The 24,608-nt window shown below is 36.8% G+C and overlaps 1 long non-coding RNA gene across 4 annotated transcripts in view; it reads left to right on the top strand.

Moving 5' to 3' along the window:
• LOC306989479 overlaps positions 1 to 24,608 on the top strand; it is a 64,806-nt gene that overhangs the window by 6,979 nt on the left and 33,219 nt on the right. The window contains exons 4-5 of one of the 4 annotated variants that reach the window (XR_013795645.1): positions 20,831 to 21,017; positions 23,683 to 23,847. The exons of 1 other annotated variant lie outside the window; for it this stretch is intronic. This is a non-coding gene — a long non-coding RNA (uncharacterized lncRNA). Of the gene's footprint in view, positions 1 to 239; positions 321 to 20,830; positions 21,018 to 23,682; positions 23,848 to 24,608 lie in introns of those variants that run through there. 2 more of the 4 variants (XR_013795646.1, XR_013795647.1) reach the window with 2 other exon arrangements.

The following is a 24,608-nucleotide window of genomic DNA, read 5'->3' on the forward strand; positions in this document are numbered from 1 at the left end:
TGATTTTAATTCTCATTAAAAATCAGTTTCAGAAGTATCAATACTTAAAAATCAGTCCGATTAGTCAGATGATTTTTTTCAATGTTTGAAGAAACGTATCGACATTTTTAGGCCATTCAAGCAAAAATTAACTTAAAATAATGCATATTTATTAAATGTATTCAAATGTAGCCAATGAGAGTATGCCGGTCAATGTCAATATGTTGTTGATGTGAAAATCCAGTTAATTTGGGTTACAGGAGCGCGGTGCAAAGACACGATATGGGAAGGATGGGGCGTGGAGAGAAAACAACAGCTGTAGCGAGGATGGGATTGTTTTGGAGAGTAAGTTAAGAGTGCCAGGAGTCTGGCAAACATCTCTGATCACACCTTTTGTGTGGCCATCGAACCAGTTTCCTGGTACATCATCCAGCTTTGACACTGCCGGTCTGCAGCAGACATACTTTATATGACAGCTGCGAACATGGAAACATTCGCAACGCAAACTACCGTGGGTGTTGCTTGGGGTCCTGAATGAAATAAACAAGTGAATATATCTTTCATTGTTCGCATAACAGACACTATTCAAAACACTCCATCGTCAGATGAGCATTTACTAAAATGCCAACAATTTGCATTTCAATGAGATGTCGCTTGCTAGCAGCATAGCAACAAAGTTTCCACTGAGAAACTTGAATTATGAACTTGACACATGTGTATTCATGTTCAAACGGAATCACTCCCACTTGTGCACGTCTTTGTTACTGTGGAAAATACGCCGATAGTATCGGAGCACCAACAACTGTTCTGCCAGCTAATTTAGAGTTCCTTAGAGACTGACTTAGCCACCGGAGAGAGGGAGTGAAAGCGAGAAAGGTGATACTGGCTAAAGAGACACAGAGGAAGATTAAACTGATGTTCAATTACAGAAAGAGAGAAAGATGCTAGAGGTAAATGTACAGATATAGAATACAGAAAGAACTGAGAATGAAAGATCGGTTTGGGGTGCTGTTAAGAATTGACAAAGGCTTCTGGATAATAAATACATGAATAAAAGAATAGGTCATCTTTAAATATCTGATAAGCCCAGAGTAAAGCCTGAGGTTTGTAATTACATACGAGCAAGAGAACAGGCCTGCACATGTTTTATTCACTTCTTTGATATGATCTATATATATATTACAGGTCATGTTTTCATATTCATTCAATTCTAAAAGTCTTACACTCAATATTGAAATTGTTTATGGAACTTTAATAAATTTGTGGGGGGGAGGTGCTGAAATTACATATAACTACCTAGTAGCACTGTATAGTATATAATTGAAAATAAATAATTACATTAATTAATTTTACTAATATATACACACACACACACACACACACACACATAAATTATATTGTATATATATTTTCTTAAAATAAATCAGTGTAATTATATTAATACATTTTACACAAAAAAAGCATGATTTCAAATAATATCTCATTTTGTACTCTTGCATGTGTGCTGATAATTTGAAACTCATGATAGAGGCAATTCAATTATTCTTTCTACTCTTCAGCTGTGCGTATGAGACCATTGTGTAGGTGTAAATGAGAGACTCTGGCCACCTCTGGACCACCTCTTAGATGTCAGTGAATCATCATCTTGTCGTCATTGGCTCCGTGTAAAAGTGGCACTAAATGAATCAAGGCCTCCTCCATTCTCTTCAACCAATTAGCCATCCAATAATAGCATAGCCAGCGCCACGGCAACACATGCCACAGTTAGGGTTGAGGAGTGGGAGGGTAAGAACAAGGTGAGCCAAGCAGAATAAGCAGTCACATGTGAAACTAATATATTAGAAATTTGATGATGCACATTCAGACTTTGCTTAACAGCAAAGCTAAACTCGACCAACAATGCACGATTCTCTATAACTTTTCTGGCGCACCAAGCTTGTAACAAACAGTCACACGGGCCTACAGCATTCACACTTGTAAACACACACTTGGTAGATGAGAACAGGAGCATCTTGTACACTTTTGTTAAGTGTCCCTACTTTACAGGTCTGAGGTAGATTAATGTCGACATGTCAAGCGGTTTTAAGCACTAATGGTTTGGTATGAGTGTTTGCTCCCATCACCTGACCTTTCACTGCTGTTCTCACCATCAGCTCAATCTCCCTTCCATCAACCATCACACACACACACACACACACACAGCCATAGCAACCAGTCCCAAGGGAGGTCAGGTAAACACTGCACTCACCAGCACTCAAGAGAAAGAGAGCGAGAAATTGTGAAGAAAAGTCACGAAAGAGGCGGGCCAGTGAAATATAATGGGTTACATAATGCATAATGACACTTTATGGCCGAGCCATTAGCATATATCAGTTAAAATGCTAGTATTTGACCTGTATGTGTAATGGCTGCTGAAGACATTATTTAAAAATATGTGCATTTTTTTGCAGGTTACTTTTATTTATTTATTTAAAATAGCCTATAGCCTATATATGCATAATGATCATCCATGTGGAATACTTTTACAGTTATTTTCAAAAACAGAAATGCAAAAGAAGGTGTACTTTTTTAAGAAATGGTGGGGTTAAAGGCTGATTTCTGCATCGGACCTACGCCGGAGCCTCTACGCAATAGACTACGCGTTGGTTTTCATTTATACTTGTCATTTATAATAGTCATTGTCCGCGTTGATGAGCAATTACACATGCATATGGAGCATGTGAAACCCGAGGGAGGGGCTCTAGCAGACCAATCACAGCGCTTGTCCGCGTAGAATTGACGCGTTGTTACATTTTTGGAGAGGTGCACGTCAGGGTACACCGAAGGGTACGCGCACTAAGACGTACGGCGTGAGTTCGACGCAGAAGTATAAATTGGGCTTTAGTGTTGACGCATGGTTCTGTTGTATGTTATGTAAGGCAATGTTAGAGCAAAGCAAAACACACAGGTACCCTTAAAAATATATTGTAATGCGACATGGCCATGTGGGTACAGTGTGGTACAAAAATCTGAGACCACTATTAAAACTGGTTCTGTTTTAGCATATTTCAAATTAAATATAATATATAAAAACATGTAGTTGGATTACTCACAAATTGTATTCTATTGCTCAATACAAATTACATGATGTAATTTATTACATTACACATTTTAGGTAATATAATCGGAGTCCTTTTTTAATACGTTTAGATTTTACCTAACTTGTTTATAACTTTGTTTGAGTAGTATAATCTTGTACAATACTGGAAAAAAAAATACAAACTGACTTGTCTGACTAGTGTCCGGTCCATATGTGCATTTCCACAAGAAGACATATAAGAAATATGTTTATTTTATGTTTATTTTTTTATAGAAAAGAGAATAATTAGGGAGACTCAATGAACTCTGGATATCTTACTGGCATTTTATGAATATTAAGTAATAATGTAATGTAATAAAAACAAGTATAACTGTAGTCTGATCATGAGTATTTTTAAAATGGAATATAATCTGATTAAAATTATTTAATTTCTGGAATCTGATTATGAATCAGATACTACCCAGCACTAATCAGACTACAGTTACTTTTTTTATTGATTGCATGATTACATGTTATTCTCAATGAAAACAAATTATTTATAAATAATTGATTCTCTCTACTACTTTTTTTTATCTTTTCAATTTTCCATCCTAAAAAGCCTACTACTGGTCACAGCCACTAGTCATGTGACTATCACTGAAAACTGAGACCTATACACCATTTGATCAAAAATATTACTTCATTTTATATATTTTACACACACACACACACACACACACACACACACACACACACACACACACACACACACACACACACACACACACACACACACACACCTTGATGAGAATCTATTTTATATGTAATGTTTTGCTTAAAAAACATTTTGTTGAATGTGTTCTCAATCATTTGTACCCCACTACATGTTAGACTGGAAGTGATTAGAGCACCAATCTGAACCGGATTAAGGCTATTGCATTGTAAGTAATCATATTTGTAAAATTACAAGGCAATTCTGCTCATATTAACAGCTCACTTGAATTTTCCATCAATTGATATCACAGTACATGGCACTGCTATATTAATTTCCTGTTAAGTACCATTAGATTTAAAAAAAACTTAAGTAAATGTTTGCACTGCTGGTCATTGTGAGAAGTGCAGCAAATGGATTGAATTTATTGATACCCGACACCATGGTCTGTTACTGCCGTATATCATGTTTCAGTGGAGACAATCACACCGGTGAATGAAAATGTGGTTCTAAAACTGGGAGGCTAAAGTAAATGTGGATTAAAATATATTGCACTGATACCCAGCTCAGCAAACTATGAGATTCATCTTATTTACACAAGCCTCTGTTGATAAATGAAAGTGCTTTTTCCATGCAGAACAGACCAACACGCCCACTAAGTTAATATAATCTGTAAATGTAATGTAAACTTCATTGGCTCAGACTGTGTATAGAGAATCCCATTAGATAAGAGCAGTGCCCGAGATGCTAAAGGTTGGTTTTCCACATCTAATCAGCAAGCGGGTAACAGGAGAGGCCAAAGAACACGGAGCTTCCCTGTGTTAGTGTGTGTGTCGTCTTTCTCGGCTGAAACACACTATCAAGTCCCCTACTTGCGCTTTCATGCGGAACAGCTTCCTGGGTCCCTGCATCACATGATCAATGTGTGTGTGTGTAAGGAGGGTGTAGGATTCAAACGCTGACGTGAAAGGGAAATTGAGAGACTTAGTTTCATCACAGCAGTCAATCTCAAATGTTCCTACATCCTTACTTACATTAGTGTGCTTGGATGAATTACTTCTATTCAAGCCGTAAAATATACGGTGTATTATCATATATTTACACTATAAAACATTGTATTTACAAAATTTTTTTTTAAACCTTTTAACCAGTAAATTTTATTATTTTGAAAAAAAAGTTTTACAAAGTTTGATATAAAACAAAGAAATCCTAATTAAATCTGCATTATTTTAAAGTCACTAACCAAATATGTGACTCGTTCAAATCGTTATGATAATAATAATATTGTAATTTGTAAGACAAATTTACAAAAGAATTAAGCATTTTCCTTTTAAACTTTTGGAAACTTTTAATGAAGCATTTTCCTTTTAATCTTTTGGAAACTTTTGGACCCCACTGTATAAATGATATACATAAAAATAAAAACCAGTAAAAGAGCGGGACGATTAATCATTAAAAGATTGCGATCTCAATTCAAACATCCATGCAATCGCAGTTATAAATGACAACAATTCGCCTGTCTATTAAACATTGGACAAAATCCCACCGAAACATTCAAATCCGTGTCCGCGCTGCTGCTGACACAGAGAGAGCAGTTGTCATATAAAACAGCTTTAGTTTTTTCAACCACACATTGTCGTTATTTCTGCATTACAAATATTATTTTGATCACAGAAGTACTGGGACAAAAGTTTCTAGTTTTACGGTAGTGATCAAAATAGAGCAAATCACCTTTTGAAAGTAACTTGGCGCTTTAACAGTTATATCACTTACATTGTTACTGTTAAAAAATGTATTTGTCATTGAATCATTCATTCAAGAAATTTGTTCAAAAACGCAGATTCATCGAGTAATGAAACAAGCAAAGTATTTATGAGTGAGTCATTGAATCATTCAGGATTTTTAAATAATTCAGATACATTAAACATTTTAAACAGGCTGACATTTTGTCAGAACCTTGATTATTTTGTTTAGTTGTTTGTTCAGAATCGTGGGAGAATCGTCATCTCTGTCTGAAACTATAAAATCGAGATCCTCAGTTTACCCAGAATTGAGCAGCTGTATGTCAATAACTCTCATTAGAGCATTAGTAAACTTAGTCGAATAAGTGGAGATGTACTTGCAAAGAAACTTATAATTGGAATGGCTGTTGGGGGAACATCAAAATAAAGTGTTAGCAGATATTAAGCAGACAAGATATCTTAGATTTTCCCCACCTCTCAATTTAAAACACCAGCCTTTGAAATATTAATGCTAATTTGCTAGCTGCTATTTTAAATATTCTTTTCATTTTAAATTAACTTTTGTCGCTCCTCAATTTCCAAGAATGTCACTCCCTTCTGCTAAAGCCAGTGCAGTTTTTTATTCGGCTACTTTGCAGTCACTGTCTATTACTTTGTTCTTAGTACACTATAGGCTACTCTATTTTCCTTTCCAGTCTCACGAAATGTCTGACAGAAAATGGCATAGCTTAGTAAGCAATCCCCTTACGTTCTCCACAAGGAAGAAAAACAAGGGCAGCGTAGTTCTGGAGAGCATGTCATTAAGTGCTGTGCCCACACAAGAGCTGAGAGGTGCTCTCGCTCTGGTCTCCATGACAATGGCAGTGCTAACGTGCCGTTAGAGTGTCCAGCTAATGGAAGTTAATGAGACATTAAAACAAGCTGACAGTACGCTTCCGTGCAGCCATGGCAGAGTCCGTGTGAAGGGTCTGGGAGAAAACCAGCTGAAGATGAGTTTTAACAGGCTTGTTTTTTATTAAATCACAACAGCTTAATTGTTCTTGATATCACTTGCTATAAAGCAGAATTCCTGTCATGCCAGATCACCGCCAATATTAGCATCTGAGGGACCGGGGACTACATTTACCACATTAGTAATGGCAAGGCCCACATGGAAAACTCTGCAAATGTACACAAAATGTAATTATCTCTTGTCTCAAAGCACATAGCATTACAATAATAATGAACGTAAACAACTTACAGAGCTCTATTTGTACAGTAGTTGAAAAGTTACTTATAGTTAGTAGAATGTCTAATGTGGACTATTGAAATAAAGTTGATCTTCATTCTCAAAGCTCTACAATTTGACATTTGAAATGATAGTCAGAAAATTAGATTTTTATGAAATAGAACAGTTTTTTTCTTTGATGTCCCCAGAGTGTGTATGTGAAGTTTTAGCTCAAAATACTCCACAGATATTTTTTATATAGCATGTTAAAGTTGTCAGTTTTTGAGGGTGAGCAAAAACGCACTGTTTTTGTGTGTGCCCCTTTAAATGCAAATGAGCTGCTGCTCCCGGCACAGGGGGCGGAGCTTCAAGAGCTCGTGTCCTTTTACCTCACACTAGCCGTGTTTCCATTACCCTTCAAATTGTGCAAATTAAAATTGCGAATTGAAAATACGCTCCATGGAAACACGTCAATTTCGCAAAAACTCCCATTTATCGCAAAAAAGTTTACACTCGCATAAGGTGGTTTTTCAGGCAATTCGAAAAAGAAATATTTCGCACAATTGCAAGGAAACAGTTTTTGCGCATTTACAGTCACCTGGCTTAGAAGGCGCGCGGTGTGTTTGGACAGAATACGAGACAGAGTTGTTTATTAAATTCATAAAAGACAAAAGAATTACTGGAAAACTGGATTCCAAAATCTCAAAGAAATGCCACAATCAAGACCTCGGAGCAGAAATGAGTGAGAAACACCTCATATGTGCCGCTCACAGTATAAGGGTCTTTCCTTACCATTAATGCTTGGATAACACTCCTACGTCTCCTTCCGTTAATCATAATAATGTCTAGTGCGGTGGAAACCGGAGTCAGACAATGATAGAGAGACTCAAGAAGACGTGACAATATAAGCAACAGGACATTTCTGAAATGGTTAGTTGATGCATTTATGTTGCTGATGTGTAGTTATCTTCTAGTCATTGATTAGCATATTCTGTCATGACAATCTATAAATCATGTTCGGGGGCGGGGTTTACGTAAATTGTAGGGCTGGTGATGTCACTTACCCGGGAGGAATGTCATGTAGTCCCTACCAGCCGTTTGTTGTAGTCCTCAAACAATGATTTCTTTAAAAGCTAATTATCTTCCTTTGCTTTTAACTTTGAGCGTTGTAACTTTGCAGATGTTGTTTATGCTAAAACATCAACATTACACACTAACTAAAGTTAGAAAAGTTAAATCATAATCAATCACTCCTTTAACCTTTTTTTGGAATCTAATGAAATTTGGCCTTCATTGTTAATGTAGTATGATATGTAAGTCTTCATCTTTAAATATTACTAACGACATAAAGTAATTCTTGTGTTTTCAGATTTCACAGCAAAAAAAAAAAAAAAAAACGCTTGCACAGTACCACGACCTGAAGTTTTTTTTTTATAATTGCACTAAATGCCCTTTTTCTTGGTAAAAAATATGAACTATTAATCACATGGCAGAAGGCATAGTAGACAAGTATAACAGGGTTTTCAGCAACGTTTCAAATCAGTAGATGAATGCCTTAAAGTTGTGCATCAAATATGATACAGTATGCTTTATAGGCTTAATATTTGAAGATTAACTCTTAATTAAATAATCTCTCACTAAAGTGCTCTGACTAAGCACTTCTGCCATCCCCTTGTAGTCCGTTTCCTGGAACTTTATGCTGTGAATTTTAATTTAATTGCATATTTGACCTTCTTTCGAAATGAAAATAGGCTTTTTAACAGGTTAAGTGTACACAGCAATCGTATTCAAGGCCTATTGCTGAGCAAAGATATTTTAAAACAGTTCTGTGAAAACATCATGTACCCTTGAATTTTCAGTCTGTATCCTAATTATATCTTTACTGGTAAAGCAGCAAGGTTATTGCACAAAGAGTTCACTAGAACATGTTTTGTGCAGAAAATGGATGACAGATGCTAACCTCCTTCGTTGTTCTATCTATGTGAGTTCAGCCTGAACAATGCTTGACCAGAACTGATGGTTACTTATTGGCTGATAGAGCGTCTTTAGCAAGAATAAGATTCCAGCCACTTGTGGAGTTTCTTTTTTCTTTTTTTAAAGCTCAATGGTCCCAGGACAAAGGTTTGATACTCCCAAAGGAACCTGAGGACCTGCTTCAGACTGTCCTCTGGATTGATCTTTTTTTTTTTTTTTAAAGGGTGATTCTAACCTTCATTTTGAAACAATGCTCTCTTTGGACGATTGGTTTGGAGAACGTCACTGTCTTTCACATTGCAGCCTCAGCAGCAGTTTCCGTGCAAAGACATCCTTCTTCACTTCATACACAAATAGGTCCACTGAGGTTTATTTCTGGACACTGAAAGCAGCAAAATCCACAGTAATCAAGAACATAAGAAGACGGATGTCATCTACTTAAGAGCAGGGAGTTTTTGTGGATCACGAACACCATGTGGGAAAACCAGAAGATATTTTGGAGATGTCAGTTTGCTCTTTAACTTTCGCTTTCAGATTGAATTCCTGGAATGCCAGTATAATAAGAGTCCCGTGACTTTTAAGAATAAATGAGTGAATTAGTGGATAAATGAGTTTTATGCAGGTATTCTCCACATGATAACAGTCCCATGACTTTTAAGGAATGAATGAATGAGTGAGTGAATGAATGATTTTTATGCAGGTATTCTCTATCAGTCAGGTTGCGGAGTATATTCTTCTTTATAGAAAAGGAGTATTATTAAGACAATTAAAGGAAGACCACACTTTCCCCCCTGAATGACCTTTACATGATAAAAACAACTCTTCTAAAGGGATGAAAGTTTTATTTTTAAAAGCTTGTCTGATGCTGTTTCAGATTTCACCCCAGCTGTCTCCTCTTTCCCGCTCAGCTGGTTAAAATACTTCCCTATCTGGCCTGCATGGAAACTCGGAACCGCACTGAAAACGGGACACACCACGTTTAAAAACAGCAAGCGAGTCTCAAACAGATATTGTCCCTTTCAAACCCACACACAATCCAATACACTCTCTCTCTCTCTCTCTCTCTCTCTCTCTCTCTCTCTCTCTCTCTCTCTCTCTCTCTCTCTCTCTCTCTCTCTCTCTCTCTCTCTCTCTCTCTTAACAGCTGTCCAACATTGCAGTCAGCAGCTGTCTGAACTGACACACACTTAGCTAAGGTCACCATGGTGTTTTCCTCTTACACACACACAGACACTATAATGGGAAATCCCATGGTGGACAGACATCATTGACCCTCGTGAAAGCAAAGACACATGTCCTCATGTCCATAAACTTCCCACTCTTGCATTCGCCCGTATTGCTTAAATGCTTAAAACAGATGCCAGTAGATCACAGATCAAACATACTGATACTTTGTGTTTTATTACAATGTGAAAAGGCTCTATGTCTTTTGAAAGCCATTCTTTGGCGACAAATTTTGTGTAAAAACAGGATTACGTAGACTCAGGTTAGTCAAATATTTAATAATGACCACTAAACTTGATATCCAATCTCTGACCTGATCAATCTTTTAAGATTATTTTAGCAATAATATGCAGTTTACGGTTCATTATCCCTTGCAAAACTCTAAGATATAGCATATTAACTGACAAATCACATCAATAGAGGTATATTACACCCATAGTAGTACAATACTTGCATTTATGATTTTTGAAGAAATTGTGTATGGTCTCACCACCCATTGGCCACAGGGGGCCTTGAATATTTTTATTATGTTGAACAGCTGTGATCTAAATATAAAGGGCCACATCCTACGTTCAGGAAACGGAGAGAGAGGGAGTCCGTTTGTGTACACATTTCTTGATTCCCTCCAATCGGTTTCCTGAATAGAAGACTTTACCTTGCACATTATCACATAGCACATTTCACTAGGAAACCACTTTCTTTCTTTCTTTTTTTTACTTTGTAGTTTGGTTTTGACTAGTCTGTCAATTTAAAGTGTTCATATATTATAATGAATTGCATAACAATAATGTCATAATTAAAAATAGACAACAGATGTAGTTCCAATTGCAACTTATTATAAATTAAAAATCAATATTTAAAAAAAATACATTGGAAGCACTAAATTGCACGAATATATGATATTCAGTAGAATAATTAATCAGCATAAAATGTAATTAGTTTGTTTAAATAAATGATCAAATAAAAGTCAGCTTACATATTTTTAGCATATCAGAAATCTGACATCTGATACATTTTTGGAGTTTTTTTTTTTTTTTTGAGAGAGAGAGAATTTGTGTGGATATAGCAAAAGTTAGCAATACAGCAAAAATGAACTCCAACACCTTTAAAGCATCTTGAAGAGTAAGTAAGCAGGTAAATAAATACATTAAATTGCCTGGTACCAGAAGCTGAAGGCACAAGTCTCTTCTCGCATCTGCTTCACCATTCACCGCAACTGAAATTTTAACATATTAACAGCTCAAGGGCTTCATGGAAACTGTGCTCGTACTAAAGAGTACAGCTGCAGCTAATTCAAATATCACAAGCCATAGGAATAAATCTCCAATAGGCTTCTCACTTCACTGAAGTGGGATATGAAATGTACTTCTATTGCCATAGATATGATGATCATCTTTGATGTATACATCCATGCATCTATAACCCAGTAAAACCATCTAATTCAACTGTTTGTTATGAGTTAAAAGTAGTTGCTTTGAGGATGCATCATATTTAAATAAGTTTCTAAATGAAGACTGAGGGCCAGGTGTCTTACAGTAACTGCTGGATAGTGCATGTCATTTTTGTGCGCAGTATGCGGTCAGCGAATGGACTGCGGGTGGTCTGTGGGCGTGCGACCACAAACAACAACAAAAATGTAATTCAGGTCTCTTTGTTCAGACCTTCAAAAAGAGTTCCGCTGGCTTTGTTGTTACTGTAGACAAGAGAAGGTGAGAAGTTGTGGTGACAATGACAGCAGTCAGCCTGCACACACCGAAGAGGATGCTTGATAAACTAGTGACGGAACTGATATGTGTGTATGTCCGGCCTGTGCACGGCTGGACGACACACGGGTAAACAGGTTCTCAGTCGGGTCCTTGGTGTTGTAGTGACTCTCACAGCAGCAGCTGGTTCCGTGTATTGTTCTGGACGGAGGGAGAAAGCGTCACTGCCGACCGTGTGACATCTCTTGGGTTGTCCCCCACATGACCTAGAGAGACATCACCTTCCCCTCTCACACACCATTAATCTCAATACATCAGATCCTCTGCCAATGCTTTCCAATTAGATGCCATTTACATTTCCATGGCAACTCGATATAAATACAAAACAAGGAAGGATAGTCGAGGTCATAATCATATAGTGTCCCATACTGTCACGTTGCAGCAAGGAGAGTTGAGAGGATCTTTTGCAGCAGTTTAAGGGTGTGTTCACACTTGAAGTTTGGTCCGGACCACTTAGCATTCACATTGGCATTTTAACACCCAACGTAAAGGCATAGGGATATGTTCACAACCTGATTGGTCAGCTTTTATTACGTATATTTTTTGATGGAACTTACCAAACATCCAAAACAATGCTGTGTGCTGGGATAAATGCACTTGTTGTATGTGCGTAGCCTACATATGATGGTATTTTGACCAGCTTAGAACTCGTGAAGAGCTTATAAAATGTGTAAAGAAAGAGTCAAAACAGCAGCAGGAATCCTCCGTCACACACACAAAGATATGCTGTGTGGTTATGATGCCTGTACCGTACTTTGATAGGTAACATCGTGACTATGAAGAGAGGAAAAAAACAGCTTTGCTCGAGCATTCTTTAGGGTTGCATCTTGATGTCAAAGTCCCGTTTTTGGTTCACGCAAAGTCACGCAATTTGAGAACAAAGTATAATTTGCAATAAGTTTTACGTGATATGTTAAGCAATCGTTAGATTTAATCAACGCGATTTAACTGCAATGCTTTTCCCCCCTAAGTTGGTCAGAACAGAAGTGGACGTTAATTACTTGTTCAGATGACATTATCTGGTGAAAACTCTTATGTTGGTCATACTTCCAAAAAGTTTAATCTGTGATTCTGAATGACGGTATCCACAATGGCACGGTGACGGAGAGACACACATTCTCCTCAAAACATTGTGTTCATCCGCGCTGTGCTGTGTCGAGGCACAACTCACGTAAAGTTGATGATTCGTGAATGACTGCAATTGCAGATTTCAAACAGAGATGGCGACAAAGAGGAAAAGCTACGGACTGCAGCTTTAAAGGTCCCGTTTTTCCTGTGTTTTTGAAGCTTTGATTGTGTTTACAGTGTGCAATATAACATGTGTTCATGTTTCGCGTGTAAAAAAACAGTATTTTTCACAAAATTTACTTATCTGTATACCGCTGTTTTTACTGTCCTAAAAACGGGCTGATGACTTCCTTGTTCTATGAAGTCCCTCCTTCAGAAATACATAACGAGTTCTGATTGTGCCAGCGGTTCCTGTGTTGTGATTGGACAGCAGCTTAGCGCACGTTGCCCGGAAAGGTCACGCCTCTTACCATAACGTGGAGATGCATGCGCTCAGTGTTATTGTTAACATGGCCAAACAAAGGTGATTTGACTCCGGGATGAAAATAACAGCGTCTCGACGACATGGCGACAAACACTCTACAAACGCAACTCTTCCTCTTCTCTGTAGGAGCGCAACAAGACCACGCCCCCTTTTTTGTGTATTCCTGTGTGCGGAGGTTAGTAAAAAAACTGTTCTAGTGACGTCATTAAAGCAGGTAGAGGGATGTAGTCTAAACCGGCCGTTCGCTGTAGGCTTTGAAAGGGCACTTTTGTTAAATCAAATATCTCGCTTGGCATTGAACTTTGAGCTTTATAATTTTACAGGTATTATTTTTGCTCTAACAGCAACATTACACACTAGCTAAAGTTTAAAAAATGGGATCACGAAGAACAGGACCTTTAAGCTCAAAATCAGCATGTGACACTAAAGACTGGAGTACTGATGCTTAAAAATCAGCTTTGCCATCATAGGAATGAATAAAATGTAAAAAAAATATTAAAATATAAAGGTTATTTAAAATTGTAATAATAATTCACAATATTACTGTTTTTACTGTATTTTTAATTAAATAAATGCAGCCTTGGTGAGCATAAGAAATTTCTATCAAAATCTTTTTTTTTTCAGTCGAACCAACCTCAAGCTTTTGAACGGAAGAGTTTATATTGATCATGTTTGATGCTAAATAGCGTGGCTATGCACCAGACCAGATCTAACCAGCATAAACCAGCCTGGACTAGCATGGAAAATGCTGATCTAAGAAGGTCTCATTGGCAGGGTGTGTGGCCTTGTATATAATTTGGGAAAGGCTTATCATGGAAAGATGTCGATACACATGGGAAATATGCAACAACCACAAAAATAAACACACAAGTCACACACACTTGGCACGTTCTTTACGTGACACGCCTTTTAACAAGGTACCCAATGCCTGCACTTGTTAACTCTCACTTTCCACGAGAGGCATCTTTGCAGCTGTCCAGACCTCCTTAGCTTCTTCTCTCAGGTACAGATCCTGTTTCATCCTCTATAGCAAAAATAGGCAAAAACAACTTGGCTCATAGATAAAGAGCTCTGTATGTGCATGCCGGGGGTCTTGTTACTATACCTCACTTAGAGGCTCAACCCCATCATTACACCCATAGGACCATTAAAGTAGTCTGATGAGAACAATGAAATATTCGAAGCCCTCTTGCCCTGCGGTTTTAGCAAAGGTCAACGGCTGTCTATCAGGAACGACTTAATGGCAATTGTGTTTACAGGCATATCAGATGTATCCCCTCACCCCAAATCTATCAATGGAAGACTGAGTGAGAAGTTCAGAGCTTTCAGGAGGCTATAAATCACACACGTTGCTATCCGTGTCTCTCGTGGTAATGGATTATGGCTTCATAACTGTAGTAGTGCTGGGAGGTACTGAGCGATTTGGGAATATTACTTTCAATGGTTGCACACGGATGCATTTACAGTGTAAACCAAAACAATCTAACACACGCAGATGACAGGTATTCAGCGGAAGTGCCCGTGCTGGCAACTTTCAGTTCAGTTGCACGTGTTAAAGGCAAAGTGTGTAATTTCTACTCATAAATAATGTTCAAGCAGGTTTCCCTAAATACCAACCTTGGCTGCCTAAACAGATAGTACCATCCCAAACTCATGCCATTGGTATTAGTCAATGTTGCTGTGTTTTTGGTCTCCAACAAACTATATACAATATTATGATAATGCCACTTTATGGTAGAATAAACATAAGAATGGTTTACTTACAGCTGTCTCTGCTGGGATAGAGCTATTTAACATAAAAAAGCATGTAACCTTTAAGCAAGAAAACTTAAATGATTATTGAAAAGAAGACAGTAGATATTATAAACTAACAATTCAATTGTTTTGTCTAATATTATTAATTCATTTATACACACATACCACTTAAACATTTTTTTTATGTTTTTGAAAGAAGTCTTATTCTTATCAAGGCATTATTTATTTATTTGATCAAAAATACAGTAAAAATAGTAATATTATGAAATATTATATTTCTGTGATGAATTTTCAGCATCATTATTCCAGTCTTCAGTGTCACATTATCCTTCAGAAATCATTCTAACTTGGTGTTTCATTTACATTTCGTATTATTAATGTTGAAAAAAGTTGTGCTGCTTAATATTTTTGTAAACTTGGTACATTATTTTCAGGATTCTTAGAAAGTTAAAAAGAACAGCATTTATTTAACATTTATAAATGTATTTACTGTATTTTTTTATCAATTTATTTAATGCATCCTTGGAGTATAAAAAAAGCATTAGTTTATTTAAAATACAAATAGTGTACAGGCCTATTAATACATGTTTAACATATAAAGTTGTATAAAATAACATTAGTTAATGTATTTGTAAAATTTGTCAAATTAAAATGAACGGTTACTAACTTAACTTAGCGGTGCCACCCTGGCATTTAGGCTCTAAGCTAGAAATGCCAGCGACGCTGCGGCTAAGCACTTTATAAGCGTTCGGCTAAAATGGGACATATTCACGGAATACGATCGCTTGGCCCATAAAATGGAAACTACAAAGACACAAACAAATGGAAATGAACATGATCTCATACAAGCATTACTAACACTCATTACTCTATTTCAAACTAGGCCTCTCTTCTATCTCTTCACTGTACAGCTTGGGTTTTAGCACATGCCTCAGCAAATTGTGTCGCGTTGTCTTGAGTTACATGGAGCACAAGTCGACGGAAAGAATACGAGATGAAGACATTTGATACAAAAGTGCCGCTCGGAAAGAAGTCTTGCGATCATGCCAATGGACCTGTGAGCTCCACTGACTAAAGATGTAAAGAAATTTCTTATCCGGTGTGTGTGTGTGTGTGTGTGTGTGTGCGTGTGTATGTGTGTGTGTGTGGAATTCTCATGGCAGGAATAATTTCACACCAACTCCTGGCCTGTCGTTTCTGACTTCCCCCCACCTCTCCCAGTTTCCGCTGAGGTCTTTTTTTAAAAGCTTTTTGCTTCCTAAAAGCACCGCAGACCGCATGGGAAATTCCTCTCCTTTTCCCTCCATACAGGGGCCTAACCGCGTCCAGTCAATAAAATGAAATCCTCTCTCTTTTTTTCCTCTCGACAACACACAGACTTTGTAAACACACTTCTCATTCATTCATTCATTCATTCATTCCACTGCGCACACACATAAAGACCATCTCATTGAAACATTATAAGACACTTTCCTCAAATAGGGTACAAGTTAGTCACATTCATTTTGTACTACACTGTAAAAAATAATAATTAAAATACACTAAAAAATGTCTATCCTTCCCAACTCAAAATGTTCTAGTGACTGGTCACATCTAAACTTTTCAATTGGCCCAAATAATTGATTAATAATAATTGATAAAATTAAATTAGCAGAATTTCACTTCCAATTGAAAAATTTTAATTGTGACCAGTCACTAGAAATTTTTGAGTTGGGGAGGATAGACATTTTTTACAGTGTATTTTAATTAATAGGCATACATCTCATGTGGTCTATATAATAGATACACATTTATCTAGATTAATTTTTTATAATAGTTGTAAACACACCGAATGCCTATATCACACCATAAAATTGTGATTTTGGCCTGTGCAACCTCTGAACCTAAAGTCTATGCAGCAATTCAAATAAAAAAACAACATTATAATTTGGACATAATCTGTTGAATTGACATTTCATTGACATTGCACCCCTATTCATGGAAAGTGTTGTCATTTTTTTCACCACACAGACACTTGAAGAGGAAGAATGCCCTTAATGGTACTGGATTGAGCGAGCTTTCAGGTCAGATCAGAATTTTTTTCCCTTTCACACACACACACACACCACATAACCTCATGCCCTGTCTTTAACCATTAGGTCACTCATTAGGTTATTGGGGACTCTCTCACTCACATTCCCTCACTTTTTTTTGTGGCCATGCATGTATATCCTTCAAACACCCCATCCACCTTTTTCTATTTTCTATATATCGTAATATCTTCTCGATCCGTTGTTCCAGGCTGCCCTATTTGTTAACTTTCTTTCCGATAGAGCACTATTGTTGTGTTGGCGTCAAGATTTCTGACCCATTTGACATTAAGGACAAGCTGCTGTTGTTGTCTTTGGTCCTAGATGAGGAATTGTTGTCACAGAGAAGTGTTGCAGTTTGTAAGTGTCTCTGTAATAAGAGCCATCGCCTGAAAGCCAAAGCACTTAACAACCACACCACAACTGATACGTTCATAAAGCTTCCAGATATTTTGTAACGGGTTGAGGGAATATAACAACAACACATTTGGATTTGGATCCATGCCTTGTGGGCTTTAAATCCACCAGGATGGTTAGAAAATCTTAGCTTCGTGATCGGAGAAACCTGTTACGTGATACTGCATCAAGAAGGGAGTTAACAGCAGACAGACTACATGAATATCCAAGACGTTTGGATTTTTTTCCGTGTCAACTCTTGCACTCCTCTTGCAACCTCTTCTTGACCCGTTCCCTCAAAAACAAACAAGTGTTTAAAAAGACGCCTCTGTACACAAAGAGAATACATTCTAAAACAATTCAGCCTTTTAATAAAATTTGAGCACACAAATGGATAGAATAAACTTACCATTGTACAAATTTAAGTACACAAATGATTAGGAATTGTGTTGCATTGGCTCATTTTATTAAGTAAACTGTACAAGCAACAAAAATCAATTTCATCAAGTGTATACCTCCCACTTCCGCTATTGCTTTGACTGGATCGTTGAGGCAGTAAAAATATTTAATCAGACATTGCTATACCCAAACTCTCGAAATACAGTGGATGCCAGGAGGATTTTCAGTGAACAGTTACTTCAATTTAACTTTCTCTCTATTTTTTTGAAACTGTTTTACACTGAAATAAATCACAAATAATTCAAAACAACCTGGGACAACCTGTCACTCATATGAGATTGCAGCAATAGCAAAACGACAATGATCCAATCGATCCCCAATGGACAAAATCACTGTCCTACAAAAAAAAACAGGACATATGCCAAGATTGGACAAAAAAATCTGATGGGTACTTCTGTGCCAGAAAATGTCTATCAGTGGTGTCCTAAGTCAACATGAGGGCAGTTGCAGAAAGGGACGGGACGGGAAGAGAGGGAAAGAGTTGGCATGGATAGACGTCAAGGCCTAACTAGGGCCTTGATGGTCCCAAGGCTTATTTCCTTCATTATCCCAATTACAGATCAATCCTTTCATCAAGAAGAGGAGTGGGGCACATTGGAAGCTCCCAAAGGAAACGGTTTGGGGCTGATCCAAGAACAAGCTTTCATTTCGCTCTGTTACATCATCTGGCTTATTTCAGCTAATAATTGTGTAATTATATCACATGTTTTACGAGCTGTAATCGGTGGACAAAATGACGAGGATCAAGCCTTGTGGTTTGACTGTGTGAGCAAGCCAAAAAACATTCATAAATGTGCGTGTCTGTGTGTGTGTATTTCAGCCATGCACCTGCTGCAGCTGCTGCAAGAAAGATCTGCTGGTCCTGTTCATCGGTGTAGACCAGCAGCAAAAAAAACAAAAACAAAAAGAGTCTAGACTAAATTAAGGTTTGGCTGGGTAACATAGTTCAATTAACCCCTGCTGGTAGGTGTTGTAATACAGAACCTGGAACAAAAAGGCAACTTTTTTCATTTGAATTTTAAATTTTTTTTAAGTAAAAAATATAATATTAGTTTTATACAAATATTAATATGTGTTTTATAATACTTTCATATTATATTATATTTTCATATATACACTACTGTTCAGAGGTTTGTGGTTGGTAAGATTTTTTGGATATATTTTTTTGATATGCTCACCTTTTATTTGATAAAAAATACACTAAAGCAGCAATATTTTGAAATATTATTGCCATTTAAATAGCTGTTTTACATTTTAATATATTTAAAAATGTAATTTATTCCTGTGATGGCAAAGCTGAATTTTCAGCATCATTACTGTAGTCTTCAGTGTCACATGATCCTTCAGAAGTCATTATAATATGCTGATGTGTTGCTCATATAAAATTTTATCAATGTTGAAAACAGTTGTTGCTGCTTAATATTTTTTGTGGAAACTGATATTTAAAATATAGGCCTTTTTTGTAACAATGTAAAAGTCTTTACTGTCACGTTTGATTGATGCTTCCTTGCTATATAAGTATTTAAAGTATTAATTAACCACAACATTAATTGTAATTATTAAAATATTTTTATTAAAATTCTTAATGATGTGCACTCTAAAAAATGCTGGGTTGTTTCAACCCAAATTTGGGTCAAATATGGACAAACCTAGCCGTTGGGTTAATTTTTTTTATTAAAAATGTTAACCCAACGGTTGGGTTAGTCCATATTTGACCCAACTTTGGGTTAAAACAACCCAGCATTTTTTTAGAGTGTAGTCTAATGATTACTGGATTTACCACAGCTATTAATGTTTCGAATAAAATATACAAGTAACCAGTTTTTTTATTAAAACCAATAATATATCATTAAAAAAGTGATATTGAAAAATCTCTTTTGATTGGCTCAAAGCCCTATGGAGCTGATGGTATCTCTTGAATTATGCTCAGTTGTCATTTGTGAATAGTGAACCTGTAATATCTTTCGAACACATCATTTTATGCCTCTCTCCCTCTCGTTGTTGTTTATGGCATCCTAAGCTGAGACAGGAAAGAGTTTTTGTGAACAGGATGGCCCCCAAAACACCACACTCCCTCTCAGCAAATAACTTTAACACTTTGCCTTCCCGTAGCCAAACACAACCACCACACACACTTCCCTTCACACGGGCCTTTCCTTTGCAGAAAAATAAGGCATAGGTAAAGCATCCATGCGTGTAGACATAATGAATTATTGGTTCAGGTCCTGAATCACTTTACTATTAGGATTCGGTAAAAATAGAACGCAAACAACGACACTGAGGTCAGCTAACTATATCATTACCACGTGTGATGACTGATGCTATATCCCGCTTTCCCTTTGAACACAGACAGAAGGAAGTCTCTTGCTATAAGAACCTAGTAGGATGTCCGTGTAAAGGTGCAGTAATGCCTCACTTTATCGCCACAAGGAAATGATGGTGCTATTCTTTCACCTTTTTTTTGCCAATTTTAGACAGCGGTTTTACAGCATGAAGCATTTTTTCCACAAAAGGAAGGGCTTTGATTCCAGTAAAAAGGCCACTTACTCAGACTATCATTAAGAGCAAAGGATATGCACACACACACACACTCACTAGTTATCTCTCTGATGGCTTTTTTTCTCTTTCCTTCTTTCTCACACACAAACACACAACTCTATTCATTCATTGTCTTTCCCCTAAGGTAGAATGAAATAAGAAGTGAATGGGAGAGAATTGATGAAACCCAATCTGGAAAGACAAGACCACCCACTCTCCTTTCACCATCGTCCCCACCGTATTCTAATTCAGGTCATTCCCTCTTTTTGCTCAGGAGGCATGAATTACCAAACGCACAGATCCACACACACACACATGCACGCACAAACAGCCCGAAGGGGTGGGGGTGTTGTAACAGGATGTTGTTTGAGCACCATATCCTGTTTTTTCCCTTTTCCCAAGGAGCAACGACACTGCAGGTGCAACGTGGTGATCACCCCACCGCTTCGGCCTCCCCTCCTTTTTTCCCTCTTCCGAACTCATCTCCCTCCACCATGTGAACGCTCTTTATCAACCAAACACATCTTCTGCTATTTCTAGGACACACTCACACCGAATCTGTACACAAGGCCTTCATATGCACATGACAGTGACTAACCGTGAGTAGCCTTGGTTCTGGAAGTATTTTTACCATTCATTTACTCAATGGCAGTGTTGTTATTGTTAACAAATTTTTTTTTAGCTGAATTAAATAAATAAACAAAACAATTTTCTTTTAGTTTGTCATGCATGGTATGTCTGCATTAAATATCAAAATGCTACTAGAGAAATTCTATACATTTAGCACAGTTAGCGCATTTGTTTTGGCAGCCCTTAAAATAAAATAACTGAATAGATGATTAAACTATAGAAAATCTGACAAAAATAAAAAAATCTAACACCAAATTGTTGATGAATCAAAGTGAAAATGAAAACTAAATTGAAGCAACATAATTAAAGACAAACCCAAAATTAAACAGAAATAATAATAAAAAACGAATTCAAAATTACAATTAATCTGGTCCATTAAAAAACATAATCTTCAAAGACGAGTTCTATCAAAACAGCTGTGAGATGAATCACATTACAAATGTTGATTATACTTTTTTTTTTTTACGTGAAAATAAAAGACTTAAATTATTTTACAAAAGAATTAACTTATCATGGCATGAATCATTGCGAATGATCGAACAAAGAACTTAATTAAACTATACAGTTATTGATAAGTATAAAAACATTATACTTTAAGTTAATTACAAAATATTCAGATATTATACAAGTAGTTTGAGAATGTAAGGGGACTGACTTGTCATTCTCAATACTTTTTGAGATGTAGTGGTTGCTGCTGAGCTCCGTTTTAGTATAGCTACTTTACAATGATTTGCTATTAAAAACAACAACAAATAAAGCATATCATCACTTAATCTCACAGCTCATGCTACGTCTATTATAAAAGGTTCAAATATTATTGTTAGAAATAAATTCCTCTTTGGAGAAAATAAATGGGATATTTATGTTTAGGGTCTGACTGTTGCACTTTATTAGGTTGTGCATGCTTTTACGTATGTCTAATATGTAAATTAGTCATGCAAGTTTTTCCGTGACTGGCTGTTACCTTATGTAAGGACCTTATGTCATATATCTTTTGTGCAAATATTAGGAATATCCGCCGAGTTTTTCTTTAACAATGTCCCATAAGCATAAGTCTCATAAGCCCCCTGGCCTCTCTCAACATGCTTTTCTGTTTGAGCGGTCTGGCATGAGAACCGGACAGTTTGATATAAAGGTCTGCCGAGACCTTGTGTCTCGGGTCAATAGGTCTTTTGTACTGCAATCAATTTACAGTGTCTTGCCTGAAAAAGCAGCAACGGATGTAAAATGTGCCTTAAAACCATCTTTTACTGGAGGCCCACTTTTAAAAAAAAATATATATAAATTAATTTCAACATGAACAGGCTCCCACAAAGCACCCTGCTCTGGATTACGTAAACACATAAATATAAAAAATATATATGAGTTCAGCTCAGGTAGATGGCTTTAATGAACGCAAAATGCTTAAAGAAGACCACATCCCCCCCACTTCCTCGAGAAAATGAGGGGAGGAAAAAGGCGAGTGAGAGAGCTGCACTTCATTACAAATCATTCTCCCATTTTTAAGTGCAATCATAACAGTTTCCATGACATCATCAGCTGTCAGTATGGGAAGCCGGTCCTTTATATTGTGAAACCCAAACCAGGGCGCAGAGAGGAAACCAGCCCCCTCACGCAACGAGAAGCCCCACTGAGAAACACACTCACAATGATGAATGTTACACATGTGTGTAAAGGTGTGAGTGCGTGTACAAAGCCATGGAATAGCATTAATAATTATGAAAATTCTAAAACGGACCCTCACAGGTCACCACATATATCTTCATATAGACACAAACCACATTGTAAGATTATTCATTACAAATCAACAATAAGCATTGATATAGCCAGAAAAAAAAACATAAAATAGCATAAGTACATTGTTTGTGGTATTTACATGTGGTTATATACATTCTGTGTGTATATATACGGCAATAGCAATGTTTCTTGGCAACTGCACATAACTGTATCTATTTCTCAAATTTCAAAACTCATATTTTGTTTCTTTTTTGCATGGTCTTTTTTTGTTTGTTTTATAAAATATATATCGTATATAAAGTATACATACTCCCAAAAGTTGAGACAAGTTTTTATTTTATTTTGTCAATTCAAATACATTGGACAAATCAATTGGATAAACACAGTAAATTAAGTTTAGATTAATGCATTTAGTGTATATATATTGCATTGTTTCTGTGAATATAATCATGGTTGATTGTAATGTTGCGATTCACCGGTTTGATTCATGCCTGAAGACGTCTTATGTCTTCATCATAGTGTGTTGTGTTGTGTTGTGTTGTGTCAAAACTAAAGCCTGACATCTGCAACGCAAGTATATGAAACCAATGCGTTTTATTGCTGCTTTCTGAAATGCATCAAATGCAATTCATAACGCAAATTATACCCAGTAACCTCCTCAGCATTGTTAAAAAAGGGAATACAAAGAAGATACAGCATCACACTGCCCAGCCCTACTTCACACTCAACCAAACTAGTAAACATTACAATAAAATACATTGATATACATAGAAACAATGTAAAATATGCAAATGAAAATGTGCATATTAGATTGTTCTGTAAAATTGAAAACTGTTCACAGGATTGAAATGTCATGCATATTCTCAAATGTCCCCTTTAAACCACAGAACTGGTGTGCAGGGCATATTTTAACACTTCCTCTGGACGTCTTGTGTTTATGACCCGTCAAATCCGTGAATTCTCACAAGTAAGAGGAAACAAGTTGATGTTTCAGTGCCAAGTGGGTAAGCAGAAAAAAACACACTTGACTGAATTTGTTTCTCATTATCTTCAAACTTAAAGGATTTTAATTGGTTTCTCAATGTTTGTGAGAACCACTCAGCTTTGTTCATTTCTTACTTCTAAACAAAGTCTTGATAATGGTCAAAATTCAATATAAAATTATAGGCTGCAGACGTGAGCAACACGGAAGGCTGAACTGACACCGTGAATGTTATTTATTCATGCGAACACTTTTTTTCATCTTTAACTCCATTAAACCTTTTTACGCCACACACTCTAAAAGTAGGTTTCTGCAGCGATGCCATAAAAGAACAATTTTGGATTCCTAAAAGAGCCTTTCAGTGAACAGTTCTTTAAACAACTATGTTCTTAGTGTAGATTTTAATCATCTAAAGAACATTTTTTCCACTATAAAATAATCTTTTGTGCAATGGAAAGCTGCACGCACGTTAAAGGTTTTTTATGGAACCATCCATGCCAATAAAGTGTAGTGGGGGGGAGGGGGGATAATGGGGATGTGCGTCAAAACACACACAGTGCATCAAAGCAGGTGTCTGTAAATAGTGTCCCGTTATATCATGTCGCACACGTTCATCTTTTCTCACTCCCTTTGCTTCCCATGGGTTTTTGGACAGACAGGCTTTATTTTTAGCATGTTTTGTCTGTCGTCTCTGCTGTTTTGGGCTGTATATTATGTGTAATACGCTCAAGTTCAATGAGTTCATGTGGCCGCTTTACCGTATACACTAGCTCACAATGCTACGTGACTGCAGCCTAAACCCCATTCTGCTTAAAAAGAAAAGTCTGTCAA

The sequence above is a fragment of the Phoxinus phoxinus genome, assembly GCF_949152265.1.
Source record: "Phoxinus phoxinus genome assembly, chromosome: 21".
Lineage (NCBI taxonomy): Eukaryota > Metazoa > Chordata > Actinopteri > Cypriniformes > Leuciscidae > Phoxinus > Phoxinus phoxinus.